Source organism: Rhinoderma darwinii, chromosome 2 (assembly GCF_050947455.1).
Source record: "Rhinoderma darwinii isolate aRhiDar2 chromosome 2, aRhiDar2.hap1, whole genome shotgun sequence".
Lineage (NCBI taxonomy): Eukaryota > Metazoa > Chordata > Amphibia > Anura > Rhinodermatidae > Rhinoderma > Rhinoderma darwinii.
The window spans coordinates 28,914,272-28,929,512 of record NC_134688.1 but is presented as its reverse complement, the minus strand read 5'-3'; positions in this window follow the sequence as shown (position 1 = coordinate 28,929,512).

Sequence of the window (15,241 nt, the reverse complement as noted above, 5' to 3'; positions counted from 1 at the left end):
AACGGAGCACCTAGTGGATTTTGGGGCCTCCTTTTTTTAGAATATATTTTAGGCACTATGTCAGGTTTGAAAAGGTCTTGTGGTGCCAAAACAGTGGAAACCCCCAAAAGTGACCCCATTTTTTTAAACTACACCCCTCAGGGAATTTATCTAGGGATATTGTTAGCATTTTGACCCCACAGGTATTTTGCTATGTTTATTGGAGTTAGTCTGTGAAAATGAAAATCTACTTTTTTTCTGGAAAAACGTAGAAATTTTGAATGTTTTCAAGGAATGAAGGACAAAAAGCACCCCAACATTTGTAAAGCAATTTCTCCCGATTACGGAAATACCCTATATGTGGTAATAAACTGTTGTTTGGACCCACAGCAGGGCTCAGAAGGGAAGGAGCGCCATTTGGATTTTGGAGTGCTGATTTTACTGGAATGGTTTTCGGTGCCGTGTCAGGTTTGCAACGCCCTGGAGGGACCTAAACAGTGGAAACCCCCCATAAGTGATCCCATTTTGGAAACTATAACCCTCAAGGAATTTTTCTAGTGGTATGGTTAGCATTTTGACCCCACAGGTTTTTTGCTGCATTTATTGGAATTAGTATGTGAAGATGAAGATATTCTTTTTTTCTGAAAAAACATAGAATTTTAAAATTTTTACAAGGAATAAAGGAGAAAAAGCACCCCAACATTTGTAAAGCAATTTCTCCTGATTATGTCAATAACCCATATGTGGTCATAAACTTCTGTTTAGACCCACGGCAGGGCTCAGAAGGGAAGGAGCACCATTTGGATTTTGGAGCGCAGATTTTGCTGGAATGGTTTTCAGGCGCCATGTTGCATTTGAAGAGCCCCTGAGGTATTAGTACAGTGAAAACCCCCAAGAAATTACCCCATTTTGGAAACTACACCCCTTGAGGATTTTGTTTTAGGGGTGTAGTGAGCATTTGGACTCCACAGATGTTTCATAGAAGTCATAAACATTGGGCCGTGAAAATGAAAAATTACATTTTTTCCAATAAAATGTTGATTAAGTCCAAAACTTTTCATTTATACAAGGGGCAATAGGAGAAAGAGCACTGCTCAATTTGTTACCCATTTTCTCTTGATTACAGCAATACCCCATATGTGGCTGTAAACGGCTATATGGGCACATGGCAAGGGTCAGAAAGGAGGGAGCAGATCACAGATTCTGCTGGAATATTTTTCAGGCATCATATTGTGTTTTCAGAGCCCATGAGGTACCAATATAGAGGAAACTCACAAGATGTGACCCAATTAAGAAAACTATACCGCTCAAGGTATTCATCTAGGGGTATAGTGAGAAATTTGACTTTTCAGATTAGGAATTAAAACAAAATTGGTAGAATTTTATTTTTTATTTATTTTACAAACGTGTGAGTTTGATGAAACATTTTGGGGATGTATCAAGCACCAATGGGGAAAAAAAGAACTCACAATTCATTCAGTTTTTTTTCCTGTGTTCATTGATACCCTATATAGGACCTTTTTGTATTGTACAGGCACACGGTGGGGCCCGGAAGTGAAAGTGTACCATGAGGCTGTTCAAGGCCTAGTTTTTGCTTGGGTGATTTTGGGCCACCATGGTGGTATTCATCTAGGGATATAATGATTTTTTGTTTTGTTTTATATATCCAATTGGTGCACAAGTGGACAATTTTTAAATGAAGGTGACATAAAATTTAAGATGAAGTTTATATGGACATCCTGAAAATGGCAAAAGGCATGAAAAATATTAGTAGTCCACTGAAGAATGGTAAATTCTGAAACATTCTTTCATGCAAAGCCCTGGTTTGGAGGGGCAAGTGCTGCATTGATATATCGTATCCTTTCGGATACCCCTCTTCGAGCACACGCGACATTGTTTTTGTGGATGGCTCTTTTTTTCCGTTGGGGGTACTTCACTGGGGAAGTGCTGGCCAGGGACAATTCTACTTGCCTTACTTCCTGAAGCCCTGCTACTCGCTCCTTCCTCTTGGTCTTTAAAAATAATTTTTTTTATTACTTTTTCAAGGTACTCGAGGTACCTAGAACGATTGCCAGCACTTCGGTACAAAATAAAAGAATTGAGGAGGGCCATTTCAATTAAATATACGGACAGTTTTTTGTACCATACTTTTGTCTTTCGCATGGCACAGTATGGCTTCATTCGTTGATCTCCAAAATCCACCCCTCCCATATGCTTGTTGTAGGCCTGTATACATACAGGCTTTGAAACAGTGGTGCTTGTTCCACGCACTGAAACTGGGTTTGTGGTGTTGCCATGGATTGTGGAGAGCATGAGGACCTATTTTTTGTCCCTGAATTTTACCAGGAGCACATTTTCATCATATCGTGCCCTGGTTTCGCCAACTGACAGTTTTTCAGCAAGAAAAGGCTTTGGGAGGTATTTTAGATTCTTGCGAGCAGTGCCACAGGCCAGTGTTTTCCTTTCAACAAGGCACTTAAAAAGCGGAACGCTAGTATTGAAGTTGTCGAGGTATAGGTGGTACCCCTTATCCATCAGAGGATGCAGCAGATCCCACACTATTTTACCGCTTGTGCCAAGAACTGGGGGGCACTCTGGGGGACTAATCTGTGTGTCTTTCCCCTCGTACACACGAAAGGAGTGTGTGTATCCAGACTGGCTCTCGGACAGTTTATATATTTTTATGCCATATCTGGCTCTCTTGTTTGGCAAATATTGTCGGAAATGAAGCCTTCCTTTGAAATGGACTAATGATTCGTCAATGGCTATGTTTTTTTCAGGAACATAAACTTCTGCAAAAACCAAATTAAAATATGTGATGATGGGCCTAATTTTGAACAGCCTATCAAAATTTGGATCATCCGAGGGTGGGCACTGCTCATTGTCAGCAAAGTGTAAAAACTTTAAAAGGGCCTCAAAACGTTTTCGAGGCATCACAGCAAGGAATACAGGTGTATCATACAAAATATCTGTGGACCAATACGATTTGATGGTTGGCTTTTTTATAAGGCCCATGTGGAGCAAGAGCCCCCAGAAGGTTGCAATTTCATTTGTATTGGTTGGATGCCAAGCTTGGGTTCTGGCATAATGGGATGTCAGATTTTTGGCTAAGAATTGTTGTGCATATAAATTTGTTTGCACAACCATTAAGTTAACTAAAGTATCCGAAAAAAACCATTAACAAAAATCTATTTCCTGAAAGTCAGTTGGATTTATTTTTATGCCAGGGGCAGAGGTAAACTCAGGAATTTCAGCTGTGTAAGAGGTAAGCGGTAGCCATATGGGGTCACTGGTGCTGGGCTCATTCGGATCACTAGCCCTGCTTCGTTTCTGAGGGGGTTCCTCATCAGTGGAGGAGGATAACAAAATCTCAGATCCACCCTCACTGGCGCTTTCCGTATCTGAAAATAAAATGGCATATGCCTCCTCCACGCTAAATAGACGAGACATTATGGGTGTGTAATAACGCTGCACTAACCCTGACGTGCAAAACGAAATTCCTGAACAGTATTGGCAAGGAAACTGTGACGTGCAAAAGTAGCACACAAAATTACGACTAAATTAACCTAAATGACTAAAACTTTTTTTGTATATTTTTTTTTTTTTTATGAAGATAAAATGTAGAACCCCACAAAACTACTACTCAAATATATGGTAGTAGTGAGCGAGGTTGAAGTAGTGATGATTGGCACTAAAGGGTGGGCAGTAAACGGTGCTGGTGGGCACTAACGGGTGCTGGCAGACACTATAGTGTCACTGAAGTGTGGGCAGTAATGGGTCCTGGTGGACACTAAAAGGTGCTGGTGGACTATAGCAGTACTAAAGGATGGGCAGTAAAGGGTGCTGGTGGACGCTAATGGGTGCTGGCAGACACTATAGCGTCACTAAAGGGTGGGCAGTAAAAGGTGCTGGTGGACGATAAAAGGTGCTGGTAGGCTCTATAGCAGCACTAAAGGATGGGCAGTAAAGAGGGCTGATGGGCCCTAAAAGGGGCTTATATACTGATGGGCACTAAAGAAAATTATTATATAGATTTGATTGTTACTACTGAGGGCTGATGGGCACTATAATGAGCTGATAGTGAGCACTAAAGGGGGCTGGTGGGCACTAAAGATGACTGGTGGGCACTAAAGATGGCTGGTGGGAACTAAAGATGGCTGGTGGGCACTAAAGAGGGATGGTGGGCACTAAAGAGGGCTGGTGGGCCCTAATGGGCACTAAAGAATATTATTAGATGTATTATATTGTTAGTACTATTGCGGAGAAGGTGCGCAACGGGTTAAAGGGTGCAAGCCTCGGGACGCCGATGTCCGGTTCCAAACAATTAGAGATTCAACGGGTAGGCAGCACTCCACACCAAGCAATTTCAAGTGAAAAAAATGTGTTTCATTCACCCATAGACAGTGCAACGTTTCCGCCCCAGCGTGGCCTTTCTCAAGCAGTAACAACAATGTGCATCATGTGGTTTATATAGCGTACGCCATGTAATTACAGGATTATAATCATAAAAGTGACTAAAGTATAAATATACAGTGAAGGAAATAAGTATTTGATCCCTTGCTGATTTTGTAAGTTTGCCCACTGTCAAAGTCATGAACAGTCTAGAATTTTTAGTCTAGCTTAATTTTACCAGTGAGAGAGATTATATAAAAAAAAAAAAGAAAATCACATAGTCAAAATTATATATATTTATTTGCATTGTGCACAGAGAAATAAGTATTTGTTCCCCTACTAACCATTAAGAGTTCAGCCTCCTCCAGACCAGTTACACGCTCCAAATCAACTTGGTGCCTGCATTAAAGACAGCTCTTACATGGTCACCTGTATAAAAGACTCCTGTCCACAGACTCAATTAATCAGTCTGACTCTAACCTCTACAACATGGGCAAGACCAAAGAGCTTTCTAAGGATGTCAGGGACAAGATCATAGACCTGCACAAGGCTGGAATGGGCTACGAAACCATAAGTAAGACGCTGGGTGAGAAGGAGACAACTGTTGGTGCAATAGTAAGAAAATGGAAGACATACAAAATGACTGTCAATCGACATCGATCTGGGGCTCCATGCAAAATCTCATCTCGTGCGGTATCCTTGATCCTGAGGAATGTGAGAGCTCAGCCAAAAACTTCACGGGGGGAACTTGTTAATGATCTCAAGGCAGCTGGGACCACAGTCACCAAGAAAACTATTGGTAACACATTACACCGTAATGGATTAAAATCCTACAGTGCCCGCAAGGTCCCCCTGCTCAAGAAGGCACATGTACAGGCCCGTCTGAAGTTTGAAAATGAACATCTGGATGATTCTGAGAGTGATTGGGAAAAGGTGCTGTATTCAGATGAGACTAAAATTGAGCTCTTTGGCATTAACTCAACTCGCCGTGTTTGGAGGAAGAGAAATGCTGCCTATGACCCAAAGAACACCGTCCCCACTGTCAAGCATGGAGGTGGAAACATTATGTTTTGGGGGTGTTTCTCTGCTAAGGGCACAGGACTACTTCACCGCATCAATGGGAGAATGGATGGAGCCATGTACCGTCAAATCCTGAGTGACAACCTCCTTCCCTCCACCAGGACATTAAAAATGGCTCGTGGCTCGGTCTTCCAGCATGACAATGACCCGAAACATACAGCCAAGGCAACAAAGGAGTGGCTCAAAAAGAAGCACATTAAGGTCATGGAGTGGCCTAGCCAGTCTCCAGACCTTAATCCCATCGAAAACTTATGGAGGGAGCTGAAGATCCGAGTTGCCAAGAGACAGCCTCGAAATCTTAAAGGAACAGTGTCATCGCAAATAATTTTTTTATATGTTAAAGATGTTAGTGCTGTAATAAAAACGTTTATATTCATTTGTGTGTTTGTGTTTTACTGTTTCTTATTTTTACACTTTTTCTTCCCTATGGGGGCTGCCATTTTTTGTTCCATTTCTGTGTGTGTCGATTAACGACACACACAGACATGGAATACGGCAGCCACAGTCCCATAGGGACTGCGAACGGCTCCCGTCCCATTGACTGCCGTGTACGGCGTCTGTGTGGGAACTGCGCATGCGCCGCTCCCACACAGTCCTATTCGAAATTGGCGCCGTCCGGCGCCATTTTCCTGTGGACCGGAAGTCGCGGCCGGACAGTAATATTACTACTTCCGGTCGCGGCTTCCGGACTTGTGCACATGGAACAGCGGCAGCAAACGGAGCGGACGGGCCGGAGGGAGCCGCGGCGGCAGGAGCAGGTAAGAGATTTCAATGTATGTTAGTGTTTGTGTGTGTTTACTACTGTATGTAAACCTACTACACTGTGGGTTACCTCAAAAAATGGCGACACACAGTGTAGGAGGTTAAACCTTTCAAACCCCTCGTTTATCCCGGCACTAGCCAGGATAAAGGAGGGGTGGATGCTGAGAGCTCACTAGAGCGAGGGCTTTTAACCCAATGTTGCAATGCTGCAAATTGGGAACAGCCCCATCTAGTGGCCAAAAATGGGTAGTATTATAAATTAGAAATAATTTATAATATTTCCTGGCTCGTGCCAAAAAAAAAAAAAAAATTTGAACAATGTTTAATCACCCACACACTAAATGTTTAAATTTTAAAAAAAAACACATGTTTTTCTGGCAACACATTCCCTTTAATGATTTACAGATGATCTGCAAAGAGGAGTGGGCCAAAATTCCATCTAACATGTGTGCAAACCTCATCATCAACTACAAAAAACGTCTGACTGCTGTGCTTGCCAACAAGGGTTTTGCCACCAAGTATTAAGTCTTGTTTGCCAAAGGGATCAAATACTTATTTCTCTGTGCACAATGCAAATAAATATATATAATTTTGACTATGTGATTTTCTGTTTTTTTTTTAAAATATAATCTATCTCTCACTGGTAAAATTAACCTAGCCTAAAAATTCTAGACTGTTCATGTCTTTGACAGTGGGCAAACTTACAAAATCAGCAAGGGATCAAATACTTATTTCCTTCACTGTACATACTATCGGATATGTGTAATTCATAAGATCGTAACTCCAAATCTAGAAAAGTTCAAAGGGCGTAGTGATAAATGTACACAAAAACATATACATAAAATGACCTGTATAATGCCTATTTCATAGATAATTGGTTAATCATAAATCCATATAGACACATGTTCCTAATTAATAACTTCAATAACTTACTGCCTGGAGATCCAACACAATCAAAAGTGCCCTGTAAGAAGAGGCTGGACGCAGCCTGCAAGGCTTAGGAGGGAAGCCTCCATGACGGACCTAGTAGGGAAAGGGTTAACTATGAGGGAGAGATAGGGGGAGGTGAATTAGAGGCAGGGTGGAGTTAGGGGCCGTTACCAAGCTTCCCGCTGTTTTCGGCATTGAGCCGGAAGCAGCGGGAGGAGTAACACATACCTGTATAAGCTCCTCCGTTGTCCCGCTCTGTGCTATGTTGGAGGCCGACATACTTGTGCGGCTGCGTGCCGCAGCTGTTCACCATGGTCCCGGATGGTTGGAGGAGACCGTGGCGGCACTCACCGCGATCCCGGACGCCGAATCGTCGCCACGTCAGGCACGGCACCCGAGGTCTGTTGCTGAAGGGGACAGGCTCCCCTCCCCCGGCCCCCTTCCTAGCAGTAATATGGCAGCGGGGGGGGAGTCGGCAACACCCGCTCCTGCTCAGAGGAGGCAGAGAGCGTCGCCAGGGGAGACGGTGACTCAGGCCGGGTCTACCCGTCGCTCCCGGCGGTCCCGCCCTCCAGAACGCCTCAGCCCTGAGGTGGTCCCGCGGAAACGGCGTCGCAGAGGGAGCCCTACAAAGGACGCTGCAGGCCAGGCAGCTGGGGGGGCCGCCTCTTCCCAGGCCCTGCATCCTGGCAGGAATCCCCAGCCGCGACGGGGTCCGGCGGTAATCAGGGAGTCGCAGGCCGGGCTCCCTGTCACCCCTCCCCCATCGGATGCAAGATTTGGAGGACAATCTACGGCCGCCCCGCCTGGTGATGCTCCGGCCAGGGGGCAGGCTTCATCGGGATCGTCTAGACGGACGCCTAGAGCTGCAGCGATGACGAGGCAACAGGTCCGGTCGGAAGTCTGGGTCCCAGCGGTCGGGCGGCAGGTTGCCGGCCCATCTGTCAGCGCGTCGTCGTCCCCGTGTAGGAGATGTCGGTGGGATGGCCAGTCGTCTGCGAGAGAGGAGCTGGAGGAAGGTGAACTGGACGTTTATCGGCGAGGTCAGGATGGTCCGGCTGACGGGAACACAGCGCCTGTGCAGCCCGGTGAGTGCATAACTCCGTCTTTGCCATATCCTGCGATTTTTATGTCGGGTGTCGGCGGGGGGGCTGCTAGCGTAGCGTCGGCGGCCGGTAGCGGCGCGGTCGGGCGCGGCGGTCGGGCGATAGGGTGCGTATTGATGATCGTGCTCGTGGGGAGGTGTATGTTTGCTTCGAAGGTCCGTTGGGGGCGCATTTAAAGCAGGAGGTGCGTGAGCGGATATGGAAGGACGAATATGTCGAGATTTTTTCTCTCCTGCCGCTTGCTAAATTCAATTTGGATAAGAGCAAGCGGAACGAGAGTAAGAAGGATGAGGAGGAACGTCGGCAGTATAGGCTTATCCCGCAGACGTTTGTCAATTGGTCGCAGGCGTTCGCCATATTGGCCAGTGTAATAGGGGAAAAGGCGCCGGAAAATTGTTCGGCGTTGTTTTGCTATTTTGATGCCATTGGGGAGGCTCATAGGGCGTACGGGGGGCAGGCGTGGCTAAGATACGACGAGCAATTCCGTCAGCGGAAAGCGGTGCGGCCGGCGATTCGGTGGGACCAGAAGGATATTGCTCTCTGGTTAAGGGTTACGGCTCCGGTTAGGCAGTCCTTTCCCGGGAGCGTCGGCCAGGGAGGCCAGTCCAGTCAGGTCGGGGAAGGCGTCGGGGCAAAGCTGGGATTCTGCTGGCAATTCAACGATGGCCAGTGTAAGTTCGGGGCCACGTGCAAGTTCAAGCACGTGTGTTCAGAGTGTAATGGGGCATCCCACGGGGCTGCAAAATGAATGCGAAAGAAGAGGTCAGGGAACCAGTCCTCCTCGGTTAGTCAAGGGGTTGTCACCGGTGAGGGTGGAAAGGATGGTCCCTTATCTAAATGAGTATCCGGATAGGGCGGCGGCCAAGTTACTTTACGAAGGGTTTTGTGTTGGTTTTATTATTCCTCCTCCTCCTTATGAGGTCCCGGTTACGCGGAGGAACCTTAAGTCGGCCTATTTGCATGCTCAGGTCGTGTCAGACAAATTGTTTAAAGAGGTTTTGTTGGGTCGCATGGCGGGGCCTTTTGTTGATCCGCCAACAAAAGATTTAGTGGTGTCCCCGTTGGGTATTGTTCCAAAGCGCGAGCCTCGGAAATTTCGTTTGATTCAGCATTTATCGTTTCTCAGGGGTTCGTCGGTGACTGACGGGATTGATCACGAGTTGTGCTCTGTAGTGTATACCTCATTCGATAAGGCGGTGGGGTTAGTTCGGGCTGCGGGTCCCGGCGCGCTGTTAGCAAAAACCGACATCGAGGCAGCTTTCAGGTTGTTGCCAGTTCATCCAAAGAGCCAACGGCTGTTGGGTTGTTTTTGGAATGGGGCTTTTTACATGGATAGGTGCCTTCCGATGGGATGTTCCCTTTCTTGCGCATACTTCGAGGCGTTTAGTAGCTTCGTTGAGTGGGTGACGAAGGGAGTAGCTGGGGTCGACTCTTTGATACATTACTTGGACGATTTCTTGTGCGTCGGCCCGGGGGGTTCGCCGGTTTGCGGTAATTTGCTTCATGCACTGCAGAAGGTGGCGGGGGATTTTGGGATCCCTTTGGCGCCAGAAAAGACTGAGGGCCCGGTATCGACTATTTGCTTTTTGGGTATTGAAATTGACTCGGTGGCAATGGAGTGTCGTCTTCCTGCGGATAAGTTGGGGGCTTTGATTCAGGAGGTACGCCGGGCTTGTAGGTTAAAGAAAATTACGCTGCGTGAGCTTCAGTCATTGCTGGGGAAGTTGAATTTCGCTTACCGGATTATGCCAATGGGGAGGGTATTTGGTAGACGTTTGGCGGCGGCAACGGCGGGGGTGCGTGCGCCACATCATTTTGTGCGGCTCAAGGAGGAGCATCGAGCTGATCTGCAGGTATGGGATGACTTCTTGGGCCAGTATAATGGTCGCTCGCTATGGATGGCTCCGGCACAGGATACGAGTGATTTAAATATTTTTACGGATGCGGCTGGGGCGGGCGGTTTTGGAGCGTACGGGGGAGGTCCGTGGTGCGCAGGTCAATGGCCGGCTAGCTGGGTGTCCAGTGGACTCACGCGGAATCTGGCCCTGCTCGAGCTGTTCCCCATCGTGGTTGCGACGACCATTTGTGGGGACAGGCTCAGGGATAAGAAGGTTAGTTTTTACTGCGACAACATGGGGGTGGTGCTGGCCATTAATAACATCACGGCATCATCTCCGCCGGTAGTTCAGTTGTTGCGACATTTAGTGTTGGTGTGCTTGTCATTGAACGCGTGGGTGGTGGCAGTTCATGTGCCGGGGGTACGGAATTGTATCGCTGATGCTCTTTCTCGCTCGCAGTGGGACCGGTTTCGGCAATTGGCACCGGGAGCGGACTGTCTCGGTTTGGCTTGTCCGGAACATCTCTGGGATCTGGTCTCGGTCCCGTAGAACGATTGGTGGAAAGGTCTTTGGCGCGGACAACGTGGAGTGCTTATTCTGCTTGTTGGAGGCAGTGGGAGGAGTGGGTAAGAGAGTTGGGTGACGTCAACACGGATAGAGACAGGTTGGTGGCACTTTTGTACTGGTTATGGGACGCCTGGGAGGCGGGGTTTTCATTGGCAAAGGTTAATCGTTTCATGTCTGCGGTAGCGTTTGGTTTTAAGTTGCGGGGCTTTCGGGATATATCTAAGGAATTTTTAGTGGGACAGGCTTTGAAGGGTCTGCGCCGAGGTAGGGTCGAGGCGGATTGTAGAAGGCCTGTGTCGTTTTCTCTGCTTAGCTCTTTGGGCGGATCGTTAGCATCGGTCTGTCGTTCTTCGGCCGAGATGGAGTTGTTTCGGTTCGCATTTTCTTTGGCGTTCTTTGGGGCATTTAGAATTGGCGAGCTGGTGTCGCCTAGTACCAAGCGGGCAGGGGGGTTGAGACTGGGGGAGGTGAGCCTATATGCGGATCGGCTCGAGGTATGTTTGCGCCGGTCAAGAACTGACCAATTGGGAAAGGGAAAGCTGATAGTTTTGTTCGCCCTCCCGGGTTCGGCTATGTGCCCGGTCGCTTGCATGCGGGGTTTTGAGCCACGAGGGGGGTCTCCAGAGTTGCCATTGCTATGTCACGAGGATGGGTCATTTTTGTCCAGATTTCAATTTGGAGCTGTATTTAAAAAATGTTTGGCGGCGGTCGGTGTCGCGGCGGGCCCGTATTCATCTCATTCCTTCAGGATTGGCGCGGCAACAGAAGCAGGGCGCTGGGGGTTGGATGATGAAGGGGTGCGGCGCATCGGTCGTTGGGAGTCCAACAGATTTAGGTCTTATGTCCGCCCCCATCTGTTATGAGTCATGTTGTTAGCGGTTAAAAAATGTTTGGGTGTTGGTATCTAACTTTCTTTTCCGTTTCAGATCCGCCTCCGTGTCTGGTGTGGTTGTTGGGCCACTCTTACGTGCATTGGGGGGCTTTGAGGGCGGACGTCTGCCCGGACGGTCGCCAGTTGCGCATTCCGCGGCAGGATGCGGTTTTGCATTGGCTGGGATTTAGAGGTATTTCATGGAGCAGGGTGTTAGCAGAATTCCAGACATATTCCCGGCTGGATAGGGTTCCAGAGGTCTTGGTATTGCACGTGGGTGGGAATGACTTGGGGGTCCGCCCCTTTCGTGAGTTGGTGCGGGATATTAAACACGATATGTTGTGTTTGTGGGTTTCTTATCCCAGGTTGGTGATAGTGTGGTCGGACATTGTCCCAAGGAATCATTGGCGACTGGCTAGGTCAGTGGAAAGAGTCAATAAGGCTCGCATTAAAGTTAATCGGGCGGTGTCCCGTTTTGTAGCCAAAAATGGGGGCATTTGCGTGCGGCACAGGGATTTGGAGTCAGGATTGGGGAACTACTGGAGGAGTGATGGGGTTCATTTGACCGAGGTTGGGATCGATCTGTGGAGCCTGGCAATAGCAGAGGGAATTGAAAGGGTGGTGGTGGTGTGGCGGAACTCACAGGCTTAAGGTGATCAAGGCCTGTTTCGCTGTGGCGGGGGGAGTCCTTGAGGTCAGTCAGTACAAAATGGTGGGGGGGTCGCATCGGGGGTATGCGTCCCCCAAGAAAGGTACATGGTTGAAGACTTCATCGGGTGTTATCCCTTTAAAGTGGTCTTCTGGTGCTTGGAGCCATCTGCAGAGGTGAGCGGTGCCTCCGAGCTGGTTTACGGCTGGAGGTAATTGGTTGGTGGTGGTTGCAGATGGCTAACTCGGGGTGTTTAAAAAGGAATATCTAAAATGGCTTCAAGGACTTCCCCTGCTCGGATTAATGTTAACGTTAAATTGTTATTTATGATTCTGACCCATGTTGGGTCATGTGAATTATTAGAAGGAATTCTCTGGTTGGATTCCTAATTAGTTATCCGAATGTTTCAGATTTAAATGGTATTTTATAAAACAGTGAAATTAATAAACGGCTGCTGTGGCCATTTCACATCCAACCTCGGTGTCACGTGTCTTTTCTAAAAGGTGGGGGTGGAGGGATAGGAAGGGATAAGTGAAGGTTCACTAACACACGACTCTACTTAGGCAGGTCAAGAAGAGGCTGGACGCAGCCTGCAAGGCTTAGGAGGGAAGCCTCCATGACGGACCTAGTAGGGAAAGGGTTAACTATGCGGGAGAGGTAGGGGGAGGTGCATTAGAGGCAGGGTGGAGTTAGGGGCCGTTACCAAGCTTCCCGCTGTTTTCGGCATTGAGCCGGAAGCAGCGGGAGGAGTAACACATACCTATATAAGCTCCCACCCTCCCGCCCTTTGTTTGTTGATCCCTTGTGGTCTTTATGTGAGTCCGTCTATGAGTGTTTTGCTTTTACTGTGTGCTTATCTAACATGTTGTTTTTATTTTCATTCGGAGTAGGTCCAGGTGTCATAGCAGCTGGCGGGGGGAGTCCTTGAGGTCAGTCAGTACAAAATGGTGGGGGGGTCGCATCGGGGGTATGCGTCCCCCAAAAAAGGTACATGGTTGAAGACTTCATCGGGTGTTATCCCTTTGAAGTGGTCTTCTGGTGGTTGGAGCCATCTGCAGAGGTGAGCGGTGCCTCCGAGCTGGTTTACGGCTGGAGGTAATTGGTTGGTGGTGGTTGCAGATGGCTAACTCGGGGTGTTTAAAAAGGAATATCTAAAATGGCTTCAAGGACTTCCCCTGCTCGGATTAATGTTAACGTTAAATTGTTATTTATGATTCTGACCCATGTTGGGTCATGTGAATTATTAGAAGGAATTCTCTGGTTGGATTCCTAATTAGTTATCCGAATGTTTCGGATTTAAATGGTATTTTATAAAACTGTGGAATTAATAAACGGCTGCTGTGGCAATTTCACATCCAACCTCGGTGTCACGTGTCTTTTCTAAAAGGTGGGGGTGGAGGGATAGGAAGGGATAAGTGAAGGTTCACTAACACACGACTCTACTTAGGCAGGTCATGTCAAAAGCCAAAAGACGGCGTCTAGCTGTGAATACTGCGCATGTCCACACTGGTGTATTGTTCCAGTAATCATTCCCCACAGCATAACCTCTACATACAGCCCATGGCAATCCCTGCTGAGTCACGTGCGTCATATCTATGTGCGCGTGCGCAGGAGGGACACCGCTGTTGCCGCGGCCATATTAAGAGAGGGCAGAAGGCACCTTTCTTATTCCATGTATACAAACATGTTAATAATATAATCCCAGGCACTATGTCCGCACTCAACATATACAAGGGGAGTGCTTCTTATTCCAATGTCCTCTGTAAAGTCATAACAAGGTTTCTGTCCCCATGTCATCCCATATCGAGACAGCCAGTCCCTTTTCCCAAGGGTACTAAGCATTCTCGCTTGCCTAAAGCACATCCTGGATTAATGAGGTGCAAATAGCCCACCACGATTCACTCGTGTGCCGGCGGTCAGGAGACAGAGACAGGGGTTCAATCAGGGGTGCTGGCCACAACATCGCAGTCAATTGATAATAATCGAAGTAGTCCTCGAATCCGACGTAGTCTAACAACCGAACGTGTAAAATAAAACAAACACACAAAAATAACATCAGTAAGGGCCTGTTCACATCACCGCTGCCCTTCCGTTGAGGGGTTCCGTCGGAGGTTTCCGCCGGGTAAGCCCTCAACAGAAAGGCAAGCTGAAACCTCAGCTTCCGTTTCCAACACCATCGATCTCAATGGTGACAGAAACGTTGCTAAAGGTTTCCGTTTGTCACCGCTATGGCAGGGTTCCGTTGTTTTGCGTTGTCGACTGCGCTATTGATTCCGCCAAACAATGGAACCCGTTCACAACAGTGACAAACGGAAACCATTAGCAAAGTTTCCGTCACCATTGAGATCAATGGTGATGCAAACGGAAGCTAAGGCTTCCGTTTGCCTTTCCGTTGAGGGGTTAACCCGACAGAAACCTCAGACGGAACCCCTCAACAGCAGGGCAACACTGATGTGAACAGGGCCTTAGATACAGGGACCATGTGCATGTTTGATACTGTTTGTTGCACCCTGTATCTAAGCCTAAGGTAGGCTTAGAAACAGAGTCCAGCAGACAGTAATCTTATACAGTATAAGATTACTGTCTGCTCGGGCCCTGTGTCTAAGCCTATCACATGGTAGACCCCTTTAAAGGGGTTGTCCAGTCCCTAAACATTGAGGGCTTATCCTCAGGATAGGCCATCAATAGTTGATGGGTCGGGGACCCCCGCTAATCCGATGTTTTGAAGGGGGTGCAGCAGCTCATACAAGAGCTGCTTCCCCTTCATTTCCCTTTCTCACACTGTGATTCACTGACACGTCCATGTCGGCGATTCACAGTGTGAGAAAGTAACCGGAATGAAGGGGAAGTAGTGCTTGACCGGGCTGATGCACCCCCTTCAAAACAGCTGATTAGCGAGGGTCCTGGGAGTCGGACTCCGACCCATCAGCATCAGCAGACAGTAATATTAAATTTAAACTCTTCAGCCGCAGCGGAGGTCCTGACTCCATCCAGGGTCGGGATGTTGTGCGCAGTGCATAGTGTCGTGACGTCAGGACTGCCACTGCGCTCCGGAACTGAGGGAAGT